General features: G+C 40.3%; 1 protein-coding gene across 34 annotated transcripts in view; it reads left to right on the top strand.

Annotated features, from left to right (window-relative positions):
- Ctnnd1 (catenin delta 1) overlaps positions 1 to 17,571 on the top strand; it is a 60,924-nt gene that overhangs the window by 2,839 nt on the left and 40,514 nt on the right. For 14 of the 34 annotated variants that reach the window (XM_076569803.1, XM_076569798.1, XM_076569792.1 and 11 more), the window contains exon 1: positions 4,634 to 4,996. The exons of 7 other annotated variants lie outside the window; for them this stretch is intronic. The gene's annotated coding sequence lies outside the window, so the exon portion shown is untranslated. Of the gene's footprint in view, positions 1 to 4,616; positions 4,997 to 17,571 lie in introns of those variants that run through there. 13 more of the 34 variants (XM_076569804.1, XM_006989626.4, XM_042275594.2 and 10 more) reach the window with 7 other exon arrangements.

The following is a 17,571-nucleotide window of genomic DNA, read 5'->3' as shown; positions in this document are numbered from 1 at the left end:
ATACTTAGCCTTGAACTCACAGAGATCCGCCTGCCTCTGCCTCCCAAGTGCTGGGATTAAAGGTGTGCGCCACCATACCCAGCTTGTGGTAGTAAACTTTTAAAAAGGAATGGGCTTCAAAAATAGCTAACTCTGGGTGCATAGCCACCGGAGGGTGGAAACAAAAATAATTTGTTTTTCCTTATACAGATAGCCAGTGTTTTGAAAGATGATTTTTTTTTTCATTTCATCATGTCATTTATGGTTTGGGTCTGTTTTAGAACTAGAATCAAGGCTGGGTCTGGTGGCATTCACTTCTGATCTCAGGAGAACAGAGATAGAGGACAGCTTGAGCTGTCTCAAAAAAGAAGGAGGAGGAGGAAAGAGGAAGTAGAAGAAGGAAAAAGAAAGGAGGAGGAGAAAAGGGCTGAAGATAAGGGACTAGGGCTGTATCTCAGGAAAGTGCTTAGTTAGCTAGGTGAAGCCCTGGGTTCGAGTCCCAGTACCCTTTAAACACCGGGTGAGGTGACACACACTAGTAATCCAAGACTTGGGAGGTGGAGGCAGAAGGATCAAAGTTCAAGGTCACCCTTAGTTAGCTACATAGGTAGTATGAGACCACCTGGGCTACATGATACCCTGTCTTAAAAACCTAAAATAATAATAATAATAATGAATATGCCTGATAAAACAGTTTAGCAGGTAAGGATGCTTGCTGCTAAGCTTGTGACCTGAGCTTTATCCCAGGGACCCACAAGGTGGAAAGAGAGAACAGACTCTGGAAAGTTGCCCTCTGACCTCTGCTGGCATACCATTCATAAATAAATAAATGTAATAAATTCAAAAATGACTAAAAAGAACTAGATTCATTATAATGCACAGCAGTACTCCCTATCTGCTGACTTTAATATTTCTTTCTTTTGTTACTAAGTGTTGAAACCCAGGCCTTCTTTGTACATGCTGAGCATGTACTTTAATGTACTGAGCTATTTAAATCTCAGCCCCAACTGAATTTCTCTTTTAACTTTTTTTTTTTACACTGGATCTCATAATGTTGCCTGCCTAGGCCTGCATTTCTCTTGCCTCAGCTTCCCCAGTGGGTTTGGTTATAGGTGTTCACCACCATGCCCAACTTCTCTGTTTTTGTTCTTACTGTGTTGACCAGACTGGACTGGAACCCACAGAAATCTGCCTTCCTTTGTCTTCTGAGTGTTGTGATTAAAGGCAAGCGCCACCAGGCCCAGTTCCTGTTTCTTCTTAGACATATAATTTTTTTTTCTTTCTCCCAGCTCTTCCCTAATCTTTCAGTCGTTTTATGATATCTTGCTTTTTGGTGATGGTTATGGGTGGGAAAGTTCAACTTTGAAGGTTATTGAACATTGGATATAATGTTCCATGCATAAAAACAAAAGAGAAACAAAAAAGAAAAAATAGCCATGTATGTCTAAATTATACTTCAATTCATTAACTTATTTTCATTTTTTGTTTTTTGAGATAGTGTTTGGCTATTTAGTCCTCGCTGGACTTGATATGGTCCAAGCTAGGTCTCCTCTTTCTGCCTCCCTAGTATTAATTTTTTGCCTCTAGCAATTATCTTTGGCTGTTGAACTTGGCAGGAATGAAGTCTAGATATAGAAGATATCCTGAGTAATGGGAGAAGATTCTTAGATAATGAGATAATTCTTCTTATTATCTTCTTAACAATGTATTTTTTCCCATTCCACTTTGGCTAAAAACTAGATCAAACAAATGTTATAATGCCTGTTTGGTCTTTGTGCACAATAGATTAAATATGAGGATCTTGAAGAAGATAGTCTAAATATGAGGGGTTAGATAATGACTATATCAGCCTGATTAAATGAGCAGGAATTTTGGGTTATATAGATAAAGAAAGATCTGATTATGGCTAATGGGTGTTACTGTCATATAGAGTGAATGAATCTGGTACCTTGATGAGCTTCCATTTTCTCATCTGTAAAATGGTGGTATTCATTCCATAGTAGTGCTTTAGAAGACAGAGGGAGAAATGAGTTCAAAGTGTGTTTCACATAGCAGATGCTCCATTGGTTGCTATTACTGGGCAGTGTTGAGGCACTGAAATCTTTTGGGGGACGGGATAAACACTTGCCATAGTTGTTATTATTATTATTATTATTATTATTATTATTATTATTATTATTATTATTTTGAGACAGAGTTTCTCAGTGTAGCTCTGGCTGTCCTGGAACCTGGTATGTAGACCAGGTTGGCCTTGAACTCAGAGATCTACCTGCCTCTGCCTCCTGAGTGCTGAGATTAAAGGTGTTCAACACCACTGCCCGACTCAGTAGTTTATTCCTAATGAGTTTATACTATATGCCAGATATTTTTAGAAGACATTTATGTTGCCAGGCAGTGTGGCCCACGTCTGTAATCCTGGGACTTTGCAGGAGGAAGCAGTAGGATTATTTGAAGTTCAAGGCCACCTTGGGATATATATATATATAGTGAGTTTCAGACCAGTAGGAACTATATATAAGGTCTGGCTAAAAATCCAAAAGTGACTTTTTTTTTTTTTTTTTTTTTTTTTTTTTTTGGTTTTTCGAGACAGGGTTTCTCTTGTGTAGCTTTGCGCCTTTCCTGGAACTCACTTGGTAGCCCAGGCTGGCCTCGAACTCACAGAGATCCGCCTGCCTCTGCCTCCCGAGTGCTGGGATTAAAGGCGTGCGCCACCACCGCCCGGCCCAAAAGTGACTTTTATGTATATTTTTATTCTTACAACAGATTCGTCTGTGTGATGAGTGTGACATGTGCCCATGCAAAGGCTAGAGAAGGCTATCCAATGTTCTGCTCTAGTACTCTGACTTCAGTCTGTGAGCCTGTAGCTGGGCTGGTGACCAGCAAACTCCGGCGATCCCATTGGCCCTGTCCTACCCATGGGCATGCATATGGATGGCCATGTCTGGCTTTGTACATAGGTGCTGGTACCTGAATTCCTGTTCTCATGCTGAAGCAGCAAGTGAGCTGTTAGCCACTGAGCCATCTCTGCAGTGAGAGATAGTCACTTCTATCTTACAGTTAAGGAAACAGGTTAGAAATTATAGAACTGGGCCAAGGTCACATAGTGGTGCAAACACTGAGTTAGTGTACTTACATAGGAGCAGCTGGAAGCCAGCAGTTTGACTGCAGTCTCTTTTCTTAGCCATTGTATCACCGTTATAGATTATGAAAGCTTTACAAAGATTCATTTTGCAGTAGCCAGTAGGAACACATACCTCTTATTCCAGCACTTGGGAGGCCAAGACAGGGGCATCTCTGTGAGTTCAAGGCCAGTCTGGTGTACATATCAAGAATTCCAGGACAGCCATGGCTACATAATGAGACCCTGTCTCAAAAAATAAAATAAAACAAAAATAAGAAACAAGGCCAACAAAAGGTATTAGTGGGTAAAAGCGCTTGCTGCCAAGTCTTATGACCTGAGTTTGATCCACTGAACCCACATAGAGGAATGAGAGAACAGATTTCTGTAAATTGTTCTCTGACCTGAATGTGGGTTCTGTGGAACATGTGTGCCTCTCCACATGTGCAAGCACAGATACGCACAAATACATTTAATTTAAAAATATAAAGAGAAACCTTCTAATTCATCATCTTTGTTTAGTAACTAGTGAATAACTGATACCAGTCTTACCAGGTGGTAATATGACAGCATTTCCATCACTGAGAAGGCAGGGGCATAGGGATTTTGAGTTTGTGGCCAGCCAGTGAGACCCTGTCTCAAACAAAACAAAGCAACCTCCTCACCCAAGAAAAAAAACAAAATTCAAGCAACAAATAAAACCCTTTCCCCTCCTAAATCTTAAATGAATTCAGAGGAAAATCCCCATAATATTTTTATTTAGGTCAAATAAAAAAGCCAGGTAATTTTGAGTTCACAAAGAAATATCATTCTCTTAATTATTTTAATTTAATGACATTCTTATCTCTTCTAAACTCTTTGTTTATTGGATTCTGTTCTTTGTCCCAGGCAAACCCACAGTGGTTTTCCTCAACAGCTCTGTGGATTCTGCTTTTTTTAGTTTAGAGCAGAGAAGCTAACAAGTTATTAACAAGCCTAAGCATTTATTTTTCCTCATTAGTTCTAATGCAATTAAATCAAAACAATGGAATTGAGAGTTTGCCTCAGATATTTCCTACCATCCCAATCAACACACAGTCCTGTTTCTGGGATTTCTCTCTCCTTCCTTCCTGGCTTCCATTGGGAAAATGCTTTGGGGAAGAAAGCAACAAACCAAACAGCAGCAGGCAAATAAAGTAAGCTCTTTTCTGTTTTCCCACCCTTATGGGCAGGGAAAGGGAGCAAGACCCTCATCAAAGAGCACTGAGGCTTAGGCGTGCCGTTCTAAGAAGCTTTGTTAGTTAGCACCCCCCCCCCCCCCCCCCCGCCAGCTCTGCAGTAATTCCTCAGAGACTGTATAGTCTCCGCTTTAAATATAAATAAATATATATACATATATATATATAATATATATATAACTTCCTCGTCTTTCTCTCCTCTTTTTTTTTAATTTCCTATAATAAAGTTTCCTATTGGATAAGGTCGGCTCCCTGATTTATGCCTGGCTCCTATTGGAAGCTCGCAGGGGCTGACATCACTTAGGAAAGCTAGGGTAGGGCTGCCAGATCAGTTTGTCACCACCCAGGCTCCCTTGCCTTTGGCTGGGTGCAACTTCCATTTTAGGTGTTGGATCTGAGGGGAAAAAGAGAGAGAGAGAGAGAGAGAGAGAGAGAGAGAGAGAGAGAGAGAGAGAGAGAGAGAGAGAGAGAAGAGAGGAGAGCGAGAGAACGAGAGCGGAGAGCGAGCAGGAGGAAGGGAGGGCGAGAAACAGACACGGAGGGAGAGGGAAAGAGGCAGGAAAGATCCTGAAACGAGGAAGAGGAAGAGGTGTCGAATCTCGCTGGATTTGTCTTTCTCAGCACATTGGTGAAGCTCTGGGTTTGTTTCTTAAAGGATTGGCTTTAGAAGTCCACATTTGAGGTGGGTGCTTTCTTCATCTTTTTATAAAAATGTGTGGATAACTAGTTGGGAAAAGGATAACCCAAGTGAGATTTTTGTCTTAGTGGTAACTGGAGAGATTGAAAAAAGGCAAGAGAGCCTGTTAATGCTGACGGTGAATTTTAATCAATTATTTTTTTCTACTTTTAATACTTTGGACATATTTTGGTATTTATATTAAGGAAAAGGTAAATGTAATAGACCTAATACCGGAAGCTGGCTTAGAACCAGGGGTAGAAGTTGTGCAAATTACATTTTTCTGTGTACTTTTACTTCATTCTATTTTATTTTTTCTGGGTTAAGCTAACATACTTCTGTTTTCGGAGCTCAAAAAGTTGTTTTTTTGGCATGTTGTGTGTGGGTTGGGAAAGGAATTTGTCCTGGTCGGGAGATAGTTGTACAGATGGCTCTTACCGTGTTTCAAAACTTTCAGCCCCCTCACCTTTGAATTTGTGGCAGTGGAAAGTTGCAGGGAGCTTTAGAACTTAAATAGTATTGTTTTTTCCTCCTGAGGGTTTGAACGGCCCAGATGGTTTCAGCTCTGCTGTTCCTGGGTGGATCCCTTACTTTTCCAGGTGTGGTGGGTGGGAGCCTCGCCTGTTAGAAGGGAGCCTCTTGCTTTGCCCTGAGAGACAAATGGCTCTAGATGAACTGAATTGCCACCACTTTTCTTGTTTTTATCCTAAAAATACTTTTGAAGGCAGAGATTTGTGAAGGTGTAGTGTGTTAAACCTGCAAATATGATCATGTTGGTGCTTTAAGGGTCAGGAATTCTAATCATGCTTAAATCTGTTGACCAGAGTAAAGCGGCAGAGCACCTGGAAGTCTTTTCGGCCCTTTTGGTTTCAGAAAGGGCTGAAGGTTGTGAATGGTCAGGTGAAGGGAAACCACTTCATGAAAACTTGAGTTTGCAAACCCCATTTGAGACAGCACAAAGGGAATTTTATTTTTAAGCCACTGGAAAGGTGCTTTCTTAGAATTGTCTTTTGTTGTTTGCTTGCTTGCTTGGTCAACTTACCCTTAAGTTAGAACACTGTCAGAGATAAAGGCCTGTGACTCTGCTTCAGGTTTTATAATTGGTCTTAAGATTTGTTTGGTTTTGCTTTATGCACATACATTCTTGCAAATGTACGGATCCCAGAGAATTATATAGCCAACTCATCAGTAGCTGCAAAATAGGGTACTCTTCCTTCTTAAATGGGAATCAGTATGGAAATTAGGGCTGAAATAGATATTGCTCTAATTGTAGCAACATGGGTCTTAATGTGTAAGCTGCTCATTGCTTTTAAATTGATACGAATCTTTAATCTTCTGATTTCCTAGTCCCTGCCCCCATTCTTTGACTGGAACACTTCCTTGAATTTTTTTCTACAGTGAAGACATTCCTTGCAAGATGATTTTGTCCTTGTCAGGTTGTGGCTTCTGGAGGAAACAACTTTTGTTCCTCTTTTCCTTTCCATATAATCTAGGCGAGGGTTACAGGAAAATATTTGACGTCTAGACCTCAAAAGTGAAAAGAAGTAGTTGAAAAGAAAGAAAAAAGACAATGTGTACAGTCAGTTGGGCTATAGTTCTTGTTTCCAATTTTTTTCAGTTTTCCTTTGAAATGCTTTTCTGGGGAGGTTTCTTGGTGGGTCTTTGGAGGGTTGGTCTGTTGCTTCCAGAGTGTCGGTTTCTCGCTCAACCTTTAGGGGGAGAGATGAGAGTAAAGGAGGAGTACAAAGGCAGTTTGAAAATAGGTTCTGGATGACTGGTGGTGATCTGGGTCCGGCTTTGAACTGGGCTTTGTGTAGCTGTGTTGAACAACATTAGGGTCCAGGGCTGTTTTTCCCAACTAAGGCATTGTTTGGCCTGCCGTGTAATACAGAGCCCTTTGAGGTGATAAGATGGAAGATTATTGTCTCTTACTTCACCTCTGCTGGTTCTTTCAGGAATTATAGGAAAGGGGACAGATAAGTAATCTTTTATTTTACTATTACTGTTATTTGCTGTGCTTTTTATTTTGATTTTGGGGTGAAAATGATGACAAATGAGTATGAATTGTACAGATTTTCTTTCCTTGTTTGCTTTTTTATATAATTTGCTTAGTTTCTTTGTTATGTGAGTAAGGTATTGGTCTGTTTCAGGTGTGTGTGTGTGTGTGTGTGTGTGTGTGTATGGGGAGGTCTCATGGCTGGTTAGAGTTTTAGTGCCTTTCTTAGGATTCCAGTATGGACAGCCAGAGGGGTCAGAACATGTTCTATGTTGGTCTAAAATTGGGACTCTTGGAGATCTTAAAAAGAGAGAGAGAGAAAGAGAGCGCCTTAGGTTTATCAAATAGCTGGCTTCTTAGGGATGGATGAGACAGGATGCAGGCAAATAAATTCAGCTTAGATCATTATCAATTGAACTAACAAAATATTTAGCTCTGTATAATTTCTTGTTTTCTATTATGGTAGGTGATGGCTCTCTGTTGATACCTTCTAGGTCCTTCTGTCCTCTATCCTCCCTCTCATTGTTTTATTTTACTGTGTGCTAAGCATTTTGCATAGACCTAATTTCTAGTAACCATTTTTTTTTTAAAAAAGACTTTGGGACTCAGAAGCTGAGATTTGCTGACCAATCACTATCTAAATGGCTTAATCCTGGTCTGATTGACTACAGAGTCAATGGATTTAACCAGGGATACACTGCCAATACCCAGAGAGAATGGACATAACAGCTAGAACTAAAATAAACGAAGCCTTGCTATAGGCAGGAGTGTTTTAGTCGTTACTTACAGAGACCAAATTGGAATAGTATATGTAAAAGACCAGCTTCCTTAGAGCGAGTGAGTGCTGAATATGCTGACATAGATGTTATTTTAGCCCCAAAAGCAGGGATCATACTATAGGTATGCCACTGCTGTCCCACTGGTCTCTTTTTTTCCTTCCTTTTGCAGTGGTGGGACTTGAACTCAGGGTCTCACACAGGCCAGGCAAGTGCTCTGCCACTGAGCTCATCACCAGTCCTGCTTTATTCATATTTCCAGACAGGGTTTCTCTATGTAGTTGTGGTTGTCCTTGAACTCTTCTGTGTAGACTAGACTGGCCTTGAACTCGGACCTGCCTGCCTCTGCCTCCCGAGTGCTGGGACTGAAGGCGAGTGCTGGGACTGAAGGCTTGCACCACTACCACTGGCTGCTTTATTCATTTTTAATTTCTGGGAATTGCCGCAACTTTTATTTGCTTGTTAGTGAAATTTCCTCTTCCAGAGAATTTTCAGCCCTTTGGGATGAATGATGAATGATAACACCTTCTAGTGACAGGTTTGTAGGAGGTAGTTCTAATAAATGTATTATTATGTATCTAAATATCATACTGTATTAAAATTATGTCTTTCACTCTAGGCTGTGAGCTGCTTGTGAGTAGGTACTGTCTTATCTCTATCCCTTTATTACCTATCTCAGTGTCTGCTACAAACTGAGGTGCTCTGTAAGTCATGTTTAATTAAGGTACTTGATGGGAATTAGTGGGGACTGAGAAGGCTTAAGTTGAGACAGGAAGCAAACAACATGAATTAATTACATTCTCATACAATTTTGACACTTTCACTGTAGCCTGTAGTTTAGATCTTTTATTTATTCATTTACATTTTTTGTTTATATTTATTTCATTGTATGAGTGGGGGAGGGACAGGCACCTGTTTTTGCTATGGCAGGTGTGTGGAAGTCAGGACAATTTGGGGATGGGGAGAGTCTGTTCTCTTTGTGTGGATTATAGGACTTGAACTCAAGTCCTTACACTTGGTGGTATGTGCCTTTATCCACTGAGACATTTCACCAACTCTCACTTTTTTTAGCTGGTCTCATTTGGCTGCGGTTGGCCCAAACTCTGCAATGTAGCTGATGATCATCTTGTATTTGTGATCCCTTCTAACTCTCCTGCCTCTTGTTATGAATGTTGGTACTGTAGACATGTCATCACAGCTAGCTTCTAAACAAAATTTCCGGAAATATTGGAAGATTTTCATGTTTAGCCTTTCTTGGTAATCAGTCTAAAGAACAGTGTAAGAAGTAAGGTGCATTTCATAGCTTAGACGGCTATTACCTTCAGTCAGTGAAAACTTGCAACCTGTCCATTTTCTGGGGAAAAAAACGTGGGCAGCAATGAGGAAGAACATTTTCAGTTCTGCTTGGATCAGTGGTTTATATACCACTACTAATAAAAACACGAAGAGCTTGGGATGATAGTTTTAGACATGAGTGCTTCAAAGAAAATGCATTTGGTATCATTCCCCCGCCACCCCCTAAGTCTCATTTTGGGACAGGGTCTCCTGTACCTTGGCTGATCATTAACTCCTGATCTTTCTGTATCCGCCTCCCAAAGTGCTGGAATTATAGGAATAGGCTACCACACCTGGCCTGATATGTGTTCTTTTTTTGCTATAGATCGAGCTTGTGTGTATGTGTACAGGGTTAGGCTAGCACAGGATACCATACAATGGAAGCAGTTCTGCCTCAGTGTCACTTTGTTTTGTGACCAGAATGTGAGCAATCACACTTGACAGCCATTATTATTATTATCATGATTACTATTACTAATCACCCTTTCAGCCATGGAACTGTATTAGAAGATCTATTAATTTAAGAACTGAAATTATGGAAGCTGGAGAAATGGTTCAGTGGATAAAAGCATTTGTTGTTCTTCCAAAGACTGAGTTTGATGTCTAGCATCACAACCTTCTAACTCTAGTTCCACCGGATCTGATTCCATCTTCTGGCTTCTGTGAGCATCTGCACAGTTGTGATGTAGATGCACACACTTACATAAAAGTAAAGATATCTTTAAAAGAATATAAATTAACTTTTATGTACAATTCAGGGTTGTAGCAAGAGGAAACTTATGTAAGGAATGAGCCATAGGTAATCAGGATATGGAAAAACTACAGATAATCCTTTGTATTTGCTCAGAAAAGGGGATTAAAATAAGGGTTTATAAAAATAAAAATAAAATCTCCTTTGGGGGCTAGAGAGATGGCTCAACAGTTAAGAGCATTGACTGATCTTCCAGAGGACCCAGGTTCCGTTCTCAGTATCCATATGGTAGCTCACAACCTTCTGTAACTCTAGTTTCAGAGGAATATGAGACCCTCTTTTGGCCTCTGTGGGCACTAGACATACATAATATATATAGATACATGTAGGCAAAGACACCCATACACATAAAATAAAAATAAATAAATCCTAATTACATGAAGCTGAAATAGGAATTGATTGACCTCCAAGGTTTCCAATAGAGCACTGATGGAGAGAGAACACTATCCTGCTTAGAATTAAGGGGGAAATTAAAGTTTGAGTGGTTTGTATTTAGTTATGTAATTGTTTTTGATAACACTTTTTGAGATACGATCTCAAGTAACCCAGGCTGGCCTTGACCTTGCCCAGGGCTTCTTGCATGCTGGGCAAGCACTCTTATCAATTAAGCTACATCCCTAGTCTTTTTTCCTTCCCTTTTCTTTCTATTCCTTTCTTTTTTTGTAAGGGCCTCTTTTGTTTGGAGCCCTGGCTGTCCTGGAACTTGCTATATTGACCAGGCTGGCCCCCTAACTCATAGAGAGATCCTCTTGCTTTAGTATTGGGATTAAAGACCACCACCACTACATCCTACTGCATCTAGTCTTAAAGAGTTTTTCTCCAAGTGTTCTGTGATGATCAGTGATAGGTAATGTGCCTAATGTTTTCATAAGTCTCATTATATGACGGGGAAAATGGTGTTTATAAAGTTTTTATTTTAAACATACATAATTTTGTAAGAATGTTTTCAAGAATCACATTAACTCCCTCCCCCCCCTTTTTTTTTTGGCTTTTTTCGAGACAGGGTTTCTCATTGTAGTTTTGGTTCCTGTGCTGGATCTCACTCTGTAGACCAGGCTAGCCTCGAACTCACAGAGATCTGCCTGGCCCTGCCTTCTGAGTCCTGGGATTAAAGGCGTGCGCCACCGCCCCGCTCACATTAACTCTTTACTCTTATTCACCTAGCACCAGATGCTCTTGTTTTGCTTCAGATATTTTAACTATCATGTACTTTTCATTAATATACTCAACCAAAAAAGTGATTTTCTACTGAGAGCCTCTCCCCAATGTTATAAGGCAGAGTGACATAGCATAGTAGTTATTCTTTAAAAGAAAAGTCCTGTTGAGGAGAAAAGATGCTGGATCTAGACTGTTGGGTTCCAATCGTGCTCTGATTTACCCCAGGACAAATTGCTTAGTCACTCTTTGTCCTGGTCTTCTCTAAGACGGGATCATTTTGATCATTTCTTTGCGGACATATCTTAGCGGTAGAGTGCTAGCCTAGCATTCTCTAGGCCCTAGGTTTGATCTCTTCTAATGCAGAAACAAACAAAATGTATTAACTCTTAACCTTTTTATATAGGATATCATTACATTTGCTACTTAAAATTCATAGAATAGTATACAGCTCATAGTAATACCCTGTGTTTGCCATAGAACACTGAATTAATTGAAACATCATTTGTCTTCATTTATCTGTGAGACAAAATGTCTTTCTTTTTTAAAGATTTATTATATATATATTATATATATATAATTATACAGTGTTCTGTTTGTATGCATCCCTGCAGGCCAGATCTCATTAGAGATGGTTGTGAGCCACCATATGGGTGCTGGGAATTGAACTCAGGACCTCTGGAAGAACAACCAGTGTTCTCAACCTCTGAGCTATCTCTCCAGCCCGACAAAATGTCTTTTAAATAGTTTGTTGAGACAAAGTTTCACTGTGTTGCCCAGCTTGCTGATACTCAAGTGATAGAATCACAGACCTATTCAAGCATCTATGTCAGCCGTCAATTAACTTTAAGAAACATTTTATTTTGGCCGGGGGTGGGAGTGGGGTGGGTGGGTGGTGGGTGGGGTAGGGATTGGGGGGTGGGTGGCAGTGTGCAGTGGTGAACGCCTTTAATCCCAGCACTCAGGAGGCAGAGTCGGTGGATCTGAGTTCAAGGTCATCCCGGTCTACAGAATGAGTTTCAGGGCAGCCAGGGCTACACAGAAATTCTGTCTGGGGTGGGTGGGTGCAATTTATTTTGTAGTAGGCAGCAACTTAGGGGAGTTGTGTGTGTGTGTGTGGGGGGGGTTGTCAAAAACAGTGGTAACTCTTCATAAGGGGAGGTGTTGATGGGGAGACAACAGGTAGCATTTCCGATATCCTTATAATTTTTTCAAAGACTTTAGGAAAAATGTACAAGTTATTCCTATTTTTGTGTCTAGCAGAAACAGAACTCTGGGGAAATGTAATTTGATCAGAGTGGACAGAGAAGGATTTTGCTTGAGTTTATTATCACCAACTTGAACCAGATTTTTGTTTTGAGTCTGGCTTTCACTATGTAGCCATGGTTGACTTGGCATTTGCTATGTAGACCAGGCTTCCCTGTGAAGAACCTCCTATCTCTGTCTCCCCAGTTGCTTGGTACAGGTATGTACTACCACCCCTGTTGTTGTTTTTTTTCCCCACATGCCATTTTGAGCCAGATTCTTTACCTTAAGCTTGTCCAGCCAGGAGTTTATAAGCTAATGTGGGTTATAAATGCTTGTACAGAAATGAAGGCAGGGTTTTGCTGTCCTTTTTATTGAAATGTGCTCCCTTTTTTGTTCGGGAAACATTCCACTTGAAACTCATATCTATGGACGTTTGAAAAACTAACATTTAGAAATTTTGAATTCATGAGTGCTTCCTGTGAAAAGTGTGGTTCTAAGAAAAGTCTGCTTTCATATGAGGAAAAGCCTAGCTGAGTTTGGGATGTATGCATGTCTGAGATGAAGTCCTGTCTGGAAGGAAACTGGTAAGTTTCCTTCAGCCTAGAATTTTCCTTCCCTCCACCCCACCCCTCACCTTTTAGAGACAGGGTCTTGCTATGTAGTTTCTTTATATTATATAACCCATGCAACTAGGGTTCTGAATAATATTTGTTTGGTACTCTTTAGCCTTCTGTGATGGGCTAGTTACCCAAATTCCTACATTTTTAGCCTATATTCTTTACTGTTTCTTCTGGTTCTTCCCCTGTAGTTTGCCTTCCTGTTCTCTGTACTATCTTCCTTAAGTTAATGGTCTTAAGATTTTGATTTTTGTTCTTAATTAATTGTATTAATTAACTAAATAAAGGCAAGTGTAGGATACAGCTTCCGGTTTACTTGAGTTAGATTGACATGAAGGTACATTTAGTAATTCAACTAGTGCCACTTCCCACCCCTACCCGCAGGTTTCTTTGTGTAGCCTTGGCTGTCCTGGAACTCTGTAGACCAGGCTGGCCTTGAATTCAGAGATCCATCTGCTCCTGCCTCCCAAATGCCCAGCCCTTAATTTTTTTATTTTTTGTTGCTTGTTTTGTTTTTTGAGACAAGGTTTCTCTTTGTAGCCCTCGCTGTCCTGGAGCTCACTTTGTAGACCAGGCTGGCCTCAAAATCACAGAGATCCTCCTGGCTCTGCCTCCCAAATTCTGGGACTAAGGCGTGGGACACAATTGTCAAGCCCTTAGTTTTTAGCATTGATTTTTTTTTTTAGATCTCATCTTTCCTAATTAATTACTCAGTATAGTCCAGACAATAGTAGATCAAAAAGAAATTTATTCCCCAAAATAAATGACCATGTTTGTGTGTGTGACCAATGTTGTTCTGTATTAGAATGGAGAAGCACATTTCTTACTGTAGAATAAAAAGATACTTGTTTGAAGAAGCTTATATTTTAAGAGACCAAAATTTATTCTGATGTTTGAGGACATAGACATTGTTATAGAAAGTAGGTCAACTTTTCAGTACTTTATCAAAGCACCTGCCGTTCCCATTTCATTGCAAGTGAAGTAAATCTCATTGAATAAAGTAGCTGGTGTATATTCAGTCCACTTTTAAAATAGAGGAGTCTATTTTAAAAGGGAAATTGATGCCAATCTGATTTCTTTCCTGCTTCTTTGTTAGAATGGGGGAAATCTGGAACCTTTCTGCTATTCTCTCCACTGCTGGCTTTGTAAACTAGGACACAGTTGGGCACTTGAGTGTCTGCCCCTGAGGAGGGTCAGCCAAGGGAGTAGGTGTGGCTGTATAGGATCCCCAAATCATAGGTAGACCTAAGGATCACAGAAAAGATGCAGATAACCTGGTATAGCACATGCCTGTAATCCCAGTATTTGGGAAGCTAGCAGGAAGAGCTGGAGCTTGAGGCCAGTCTGTGCTACATAGATCTTGCCAAAAAATATAGATAAATAGGACTGGTTAGACAGCTCAGTGGGTAAGGTGCTTGCTGTCAAACTTGATGACTTCTGTGTGTGTGCCTCATGACATAGGTTCCCACACACATACATGCGCATACAAAATGAATGTAAAATAATAAAAATGAGCTGGTTATGGTGGTGCATGCTAGTAATATCAACACTTGAGAAGTGGAGGGTCAGAGTTATCCTTGGGTAAGTAGTGACTTTGAGGTTAGCCTGGGGAACATGAGACCCTTTCTCAAAAAGAACAAAAATACAACTAAACAAAAAGTATTAAAATAAAAACAAAATGTAGTTGATTTATTTTTCTAAAGTTTAACTGCTTGTATTCCTTGAACATGTGAAACATCTTTACTCAGAAGAAGGCAGGTATGGTGGTATACCTGCAGACCTGGCACTTGAGGCTAATGCAGGAGGATAGGAGATGGGAGTGAGCTCGCCTAGATATCTAGACTCTTTCCCAAAAGCAAACCAGAAAAGACCAAAATAAAATAGAAAAAAAAAAAAAAAACCCAAAAATGAAAAACCTAGGGCTAAGGAGTTAGGTCAGTAGTAGAGCATTTATCTGGCATAAATAAACCCCTGGGTTTGATCCCTAGCACACACAAAAATCATGCTATGCTCTAGTGTATAATAATAAACCAAGTACACTTAGTAAATAATGAGTATATAAGTACATATGTTACAATAGATAATTCTGTTGAAAAAAGCATAGTACATAGGATGGAGGCTAAATGGTACCAAGGGGAGAAAATTTGTGTGTGTGTGTGTGTTGCTGCCATCCGTCTGTCCGTCCGTCCGTCCGTCCGTCCATCCATCCATCCATCCATCCATTTGTCTGCCTGTCTATCCATGCATCTACCTATTTACCTATCTATTTGAGACAGGGTTTCATGAAGCCCAGGCTAGCCTATGAAGCCTCCGCTTCTGAAATGCTGAGTGTTATTATATTTTACAAGAGTGATCAGGGAGGGCATATATGTAAGGTATATTTGGAAGAGAACAAAGGAAGTGGTCATATAGGTGAGAGGAATAGAAAGGGCACAGGCCCTAGGCTGATTGTTACCCTGGTCAGGAGAGATGATGGGGGTTGGGTATCAACAGAGACCTGTTCCGGCTGGTGTGTACTGAAGGAGAGTACTGGTAGGATCCTGTTTAGTACTGTGAAGTACAAAGAAAAATTATCTTTAGATCCTAGAGAGACAACAGCTGTGACTAGTGTTTTGTGTGTTCCTACTAACTTGAGGCAGCAGCGGTTCCAGCCTCTTTCTCCCAATGTAGACCCCCAAAGAGAGTGATTTTCTTTTTTTTTTTTTTTTTTTTGGTTTTTCGAGACAGGGTTTCTCTGCGTAGCTTTGCGCCTTTCCTGGAGCTCACTTGGTAGCCCAGGCTGGCCTCGAGTGATTTTCATAATAGCAGGTTTTGTACAGGTTGATGATCTTGCCTTGGAGAACCATAATACTAGTGTAGTTAGTTAGAATAAGTTTATATGTGTTTGTAAAGATCAATTTTTTTCTTATCCTCAAAGTTGTCTAGGAAAAGGAGAAATTGCAGCACGGATCTGGTACAGTTTCCTTTTGTCTACATTTGTTGGTTTTGTTTAGGTGCATTAGACCTCACTTACAAACTGCTGCTTCTTATGCTCGTTTGACTAAACGTTCCTGCTTTCTTTGAGACAAGATCTTTCTGCATAGCCCTGGAACTCACTGTGTAGACCAAACTGGACTGAACCTAACAAATCTGCCTGCCTCTGCTGGGATTAAAGGTGTGCTACCATGTCTGGTTAGAAGTTCCTCCTTCCTCCTTTTAATGTTGGGACTTGATGGTTTCTGAAACCCCTCTCCTAAGACTGGGGATCACAGCCACTTTATAAGCTACCATATCTGTAGCTTGATCTTGCATATCAGAGTTGATCATCCTTGTTAAGTAACCGTAGGACTCTATCTTCTCTTTCCAGATATGTAAGTTTCATTTATAGGGATTATTAAAGCACATTCTGAACTACTTTGGTGATTTTGATGGAGCTGAAGAAGAATAACCAAGTATTTGGTGATTTCGTGTTTTTTTGACAACTCATTTAGGAAAGTCAGATAATACCTGATCACCAGAGACCCTATGTCTTGAATCACCCATACTTATTTTCCCTTTCAAGATTTCTGAATTAGCAAGTCTGTCATTCAGTTAAAGACACCTCCCCCTCCCTCCCCTGGTCTGTGTATGTAGATGCTGAGGCTTACAGCATAGTCCAGGTTAGTTTTGAACTTGAATCAGTTTTCCTACTTGAGCCTCCCCAGGCTGGAATTACCTTGTACAAGCTACTACACCCAGCTTTCCCTTTCTTTTTGTTAGAGGCTTTGGTCCTGGTACTTGACCTGGTTACTCCTTATCCTCTATTTATAATTATCTGGTTGTCATTCTGTTACTTAATACCATCTTAGAGGGTTGACTAAGGACCCCGCCCCACCCCACCTCAATTCCCTTTTCCTAACTATCATTTTACATGGGAAGTATTTCCAGCATGTGTAGATGGTGAAGATGTTTGTAATTGTTGTGACTGTATCATGTAATGCTGTTAATCTTTTTTTAAACTAAGTCTTCACTCACATGTTTTCCATAGAAATACTTTTCTCCAAAGCTCTTTAAGGATGTTTTGCTACTCATTTGATCTCAATCCAGAAGTTAAAGTGACTTGCTTGGAAAAATGTCAGCAATAGTGCTTGATGCCTGAATTTCTGGTTATTCCTCATCTATTATCAAGTAGGCTAGAAATATCTAGGGGTCATGAATGCTTGAAAGAAGATTTAGGAACTGGCCTCTTTTGCAGTAGAATATGGAACTAGTCTTTGAGAATCTGGCATAGACCTTTGTTCCTTGCAGGAAATGCAAACATTTAGAATGTTGTTCCGTCTGCAGTGTTAATAGGTGTGCACGGCAGTGAGCAGTTAAGGAGCCCATAGACGGTGGGGCTGGTAAGCAAAGGAGTTCTTCCTTCTAGGTTATGAGTTTAAAAAAATAGGATTTAAAGCTGAGCTTGGTGACATATGTCTAATCCCAGCAGTCAGAAAGTTGAGGCAGGAAAATCACTGTAAGTTTGAGACCAGCAAACAGCAAACTGGGCTATTTAGTGAGATTTTGCCTAAAACAACAAGAAACCAAAAAAGGCTTTAACTGTATGCTGTTTCAGCCATCCTATACTTAATTAAGTTCATGCTTTCCCAGAGTATCTAATCCAGATTGAGTAATGGTCGGAGCTATCTAGTGGGCAGTAAAACAGGCCCAAACGTATTTTCTAACTATTGCCCCTTTTGTCAGAG

The sequence above is a fragment of the Peromyscus maniculatus genome, chromosome 4 (assembly GCF_049852395.1).
Source record: "Peromyscus maniculatus bairdii isolate BWxNUB_F1_BW_parent chromosome 4, HU_Pman_BW_mat_3.1, whole genome shotgun sequence".
Classification (NCBI taxonomy): Eukaryota; Metazoa; Chordata; class Mammalia; order Rodentia; family Cricetidae; genus Peromyscus; species Peromyscus maniculatus.
This window is presented reverse-complemented; position numbering and strand designations above follow the sequence as displayed.